Genomic DNA, 6,048 nt, shown 5'->3' with positions numbered 1-6,048 from the left:
GAAACGTTGAAATTTTACTTAGAAATCGTCATTATTGACCGCTTTAAGTGCATTATTGAGAAATAAACAAACCGATTCAGTGCCATCACCCAATAAAATATCGAATATTCAAATTGTTGAAAAAAAATAATCCTCTCAAATACAACTCGTTCTTCAAATTTTATCAGATAATATTTCATTTTCTTCACTCAACATAAAATACATAAAAAAATTTTGTAAAAATTATAATTTCCACATGAAATGTTAGGATTTGGACATTCAAAATAATGTGCGTCAGATTTCAGTATGAATTTGAAATTTCGACTAAAAACACCTAAACTTTATGCATAAAAACTCTTTAAAATTGCATATAGTAAAGTGGAATAAGGATCGAATTTACATTTTGAACAGTTGCATCACCAACATTTTTTCCCATATCCGCAACAAAAAGTCCTTCTTTGCATCTTCCAATGAATTCCTTCCATCTAAATAGTGAAGTATCCTCTTCTCGCTACTCTCTCAGCATCGCCGACTCCAAATTTGTCGATTGAATGTCACAGATTCTGATTCTGAACACCATCGACGAATCTTGTATGGTATCGAACAAGAATGACTATGATAATCACCTAGAATATTCTGCATACTGAACAACGGGCCACGTTGTTTTGCCTTTTTCGAACTGACTTGATATGGTGCGTACAAATTGGATAATAGAGAATACAGCTATTGAATTACTGTACCTTATTGTTATTTTGGGAGTTTTTATTGAAGTTTTAGGTACCTACTCACAATGAAGAAAATCAGAGAAAACTCTTCTTTATCTGACGAAAAAAAAATCTGTTGCTTTATTTCAAAGAACACAACAAAACTTTCAAGGAAATTTTATGAATTTCAGAATTCCTGAGTTCACAAGAATACTAGAACTATTTTTTCATATAATGTACGTACATTTATACTTCTTATATTTATGTAAAGACAATTAATATATATGTGCATACATTCAATAATACCTTTGACAATAATAGTTATAATACACTTCTCTAGGGATCAACTAAAAGTAGGTAAATTTAAATTTAAAATTCTCGTCATTTGCGAGAGGTTTTAATTTTCTGCTTTAATATGAAGAAATCTGCGGCTGACGCTCATCGAATGCTGCATCGATGCAGAATTGGAGGCGTTACTTGATCAAGACTCGCGTCAAACGCAACAAGAATTGGCAGGATCATTGGGAGTGACGCAACAAACCAGTTCAAAACGCCTGAAAGTCATGGAAATGATTCAGAAACAAGTAAATTGGGTGCCGTACGAGTTGAAGCCGAGAGATGTTGAACGGCGTTTGTTTGCTGGTGAACAGCTGCTTGCAAGGCAAAAATGGAAGGGATTTCTGCATCGCATTGTGACTGGAGACGAAGAATGGGTTCAATACGATTATCACAAGCGCAGCAAATCATGAGGATATCCCGGCCATGCTTCCCCGTCGAAGGCCAAACCCAATATTCATGGTTCCAAGTTCCAAGGTCATGCTCAGTATTTGGTGGGAACAGCTCGGCGTAGTGTATTATGAGTTGTTAAAACCGACTGAAACAATCAAAGACGATCGTTATTGAACGTTATTAATGCGTTTGAGCCGATGATTGGAAAACAAACGACCGCAACACAACGAAAGACATGATAAAATGATTTTACAGCATGTAAATGCTCGACTCCATATTGCGAAAGTAGTCAAGACATACTTGGAAACGTTGAAATGGAAAGTCCTACCCCACCCGCCGTTTTCTCCAGACGTTGAACCACGAATTTTCACTTGTTTCCATCAACGAAGAAGTGAAAAATTGGATCGATTCGTGAATCGCTTCGAAAATGTCCAGTTTTTTCAACGCTGGATTCGTACGCTGCCCGGAAGATGGGAGAAAGTAATACTTTGAATCATAAATGTATATCCAGTTTTTTACAATGAATCCTCTAATTTTTGGAAGAAACGGCGGAAGCAATGTTGTACGCCTATGTAAATAGATACTTTCTATTACTTTGTGCTGTTGTAGAATCTTCAGTGTCTGAAGATGAACTTAAATAAATTCGAAACGGCGCGGTTATACCATGTTATCCCCAAATTGTTAATATCCAAGTTTTTACGATGGAAATATAGAAAGTAAGAACTTGTTTGAATCATATAGTAACGGCTGAAACAGTTCAATATTTATACACTAACATTGTCTCGTAGTAGGTTGTCCTTTAAATACATGCCTTCCAAATGAAAGCCAAATTCCGTAATGAAAGTATCAATAATCAATTATCCACAATTCAGCCATCAATTCCCAAACCTATTAGCGAACAAATCAAAAGCGGTAGTCGGACCAATCATCGGTGCTCAAAATGCAGCCACCAGCAAAACTGTATGCCATTCGTATTGACCCGAAGCTACCATCAAACATGCTAATGTCTCCGATAATTAGTCTATGATTATCACTGTTCCAGTCACGCCTTTCAATAAACAAGCTCCCTGAGCCGAAATAAAAAGCAACTTGTCTTCTACCTCACGTATCATCTGACAAAATCTGGCACAGGTCGTTAAGGCAGCAAGCACTAAATTTCAAATTTTAGGTGTGAACTGAAACATCCGTGATGGAATTCTCTTGATTATGAGTTTGTGGGAAATTATAGGTCTGACCCGTAATTTCTTATGGCAAACTGTTTATATAGTTTAATTCTAGGATGAGTAAATCGAGGTGTTAGCTTTGGAAGAATGAGATTAGAATATTAATAACCGCACACTGGGTGTTATTTTTTTTTATTGCGTTTCTGAATTGAGATATACTTCTTATGCTTTTCGTGTTGAGGTAATTTATTTTGTTTACTTTTTGGAATAACTTTCTGAACCGTGTAATTAAGCCAATTCTTGGTGATGAATTATTTATAACGAAATGCAATAAGTGCATTCCATTGCATTCATGCTGTTTCTTCATTCTGACTGAAATAGGTCATGTGCAAGATATACCTACCTGTGAGGCTCATTTATATGATTTATTCGATAATTATTTCGTTGTGGTTTTTGCGCGTTTGTTTTATAATTTTGCCTGAATGTTTTCAACTCACAAATATCAAGTAAAAAATGGTGTAAATCAGACTTACTAATGAAGAATGACTAATAATAAAAATAACCACCACTTTCCACTGAAAGGATTTCAATGCTTTTTCAAAGATAGATTAGCATATCGTGTTATCGGTGGAGTGGCTATATATGTCAAAGATTCTTTCACAACAATAACTCTAACAACCAACACCAGAAGACAACAATCTGATTAATCAAATTTATTTTTTTCAAGTATCTTTTCTTTCATATTGAAATTGAAACATTTGTGTAATAATTGTAATTATAAAGTAATTGTTTCGTGGTGCTAATGATCTGCATAATCGATGCTTGATTGAGAAATAAATAAATGAATAAAATTGGAGAATAAACGACAAAATGATAATTCATATTGAAGTTTCATATTTCTACTCTGGAAAAATCTTTTCAGTAGACAAATCTTCATTATAAAAATGCCCAGAATTGTAAAAAGAAAAGCAGAGACTAGTGGTAAATGAAGGTCATCTAGTTCTTTCAGAAAGTAGCTTGTTGTATTTCCTAATATGATCCTGTTTTCATTTCTTTCTTGATAATAGTTGATAGTATCATCTCGGACTTTGAATTTTATAGCTGTCAATTCAGTTTTTCTTCATACAAAATGTTGTAATTCGCTGCGTAAAATATTGATGAGAAGTATGCATGATCAAATCGTGAATTCTTTTGAAACTAGAAATTTAATTTAAATCATACTAACGTAACCATCTCGATGATGTTAATGATAGGAGATAGCAGATAGGAGGTGTAGCAAACTCTTGCTAATTCTTAGATCAAAGTTTCGAAGAAACCTTTGGAAATGATCCAACATTAAATCCTGGAAGATTCCGATAGTATTTCTCTTTCGGGTTTTTCCTTCAACTAAAACTCTTTCTGGTAGGTACATTGACCAAACAACAAAACGGTTCTCTGGATCAATGAAAGAAGTTTGTGATCCTTTTCTGAAAAAGATTTATATACCTCTTCATTTTCTTCAATTCCGAGTGACCTTGATTCCGGACTAAACAGACTTTGTTCTCAGTGGCGTACCCAAGGGGGGGATAAGGGGGATATATCCCCCCCCAGAAAGAATATCCATTATATGTAACAACCTTATATATCACAATCTTATTATGAGTAAGCAAAATTCTTTGGAAAACTTCTTCAAAAAAAGGAAAAATTGAAATTTTTTTTTCTTTATCCCCCCCCAAGGCTTATGTCTGGGTACGCCACTGTTTGTTCTTGTCTATTTCATTTAGTAATTTACGCATGCATCACAATACCTATACCGAATTTATCAGAATCGGATGAACGGGAGACCTCTAGATATGGAGATCCCAGGAATTGTGCACTCTCTATCTGAAAAAAGCTGAAATCCGCATGGATCTATACTCTATCTATGACTCCAATAGGATACCTATATCAAAATAGGATAATAGATGTAGAAGTAACAGTTTTCGAGTTGTCACAAGGATTTGTGAACATACAGCTTGTCAAACAGAGAAACACAATGTTCAGAAATAAATTCAAACCAAATATTACTCAATAACTTACATATTGCGCAATGAATCCCATATCTTTATAACCTAAAACAAATTAACGTTTCTCTCGCATTCTTATTGCAGGAGAACCTCATTTCAGAAAATATTAATACTTTTGCACAAACGTATGTATCAATTATGAACAATAATTCCCAAAAAAATTTCTCCTCGCGATTACTGAAAAACTTTCATACCATTCTCATCTTACTCATGTTCCTTCGTAAATAAGTCGAATATCAAAAATTACCCACTGGTAATTTGACACCAAGACCACCCAAATTATGCATTTCATTTCAATTTATTATGGAAGTATGTATTTATACAAAACTCTACCTGCGATATTCGAACATAAATATGATTTTTACTGCAATCTGCGTTATTACGAGTATTTATGAATTACCAGATGGGCCATTTCATTGTTTTTGAAACGTTCTTACTGCGGTTTCCCCTTTTTTTTCATATGAAGCTTCACTGTTCCTAAATAGTGGAGAAGAATTGGAGCATGACTAAAAAAAATTATTGATTCATTACATGAATTGATATTTAGGTATGGTAATAGTATTTATGGATGTATTTGTATCTTCAAAATATTTCAATAATATACCAGGTTGTTTTCATATACAACTAGTAGTGACCTCATACTGAGGTTTTGCAGTTTTTGTTTTGATATAAGTAAAGGGTGTTGTTTTAGAGCTATAGAACTTTAAATTGCAATAAAACAACGATGGATTATTCGATTGACATGAATTTTATTTATCCGCAAGATAATCTTGTGGCATTTTAAATATGATTTTAAATATGATTTCTGGCATATGACCGCCACGGCTGGCTCGGATGTAGTCCAATCTGGACGTCCAATTTTCGATGACTTTTTCCAACATTTGTGGCCGTATATCGGCAATAACACGACGAATGTTGTCTTCCAAATGGTCAAGGGTTTGTGGCTTATCCACATAGACCAATGACTTTACATATCCCCACAGAAAGTAGTCTAGCGGTGTTAAATCAAAAGATCTTGGAGGCCAATTCACAGTTTCAAAACGTGAAATTAGGCGGTCACCAAACGTGTCTTTCAATAAATCGATTGTGGCACGAGCTGTGTGACATGTTGCGCCGTCTTGTTGGACCCACAGCTCCTGGACTTCATGGTTGTTCAATTCAGGAATGATTAAGTTAGTAATCATGGCTCTATAACGATCACCAATAACTGTAACGTTCTGGCCATCATCGTTTTTGAAGAAGTACGGACCAATGATTCCAGCAGCCCATAAAGCGCACCAAACAGTCAGTTTTTCTGGATGTAACGGTGTTTCGACATACACTTGAGGGTTAGCTTCACTCCAAATGCGGCAGTTTTGTTTGTTGACGTAACCATTCAACCAGAAGTGCGCTTTATTGCTAAACAAAATAAAATGGACGTAGTGCGCG

This window comes from Harmonia axyridis, chromosome 7, assembly GCF_914767665.1.
Source record: "Harmonia axyridis chromosome 7, icHarAxyr1.1, whole genome shotgun sequence".
Classification (NCBI taxonomy): Eukaryota; Metazoa; Arthropoda; class Insecta; order Coleoptera; family Coccinellidae; genus Harmonia; species Harmonia axyridis.
The sequence above is the reverse complement of the archived record's forward strand: the minus strand, read 5'-3'. Positions refer to the sequence as shown.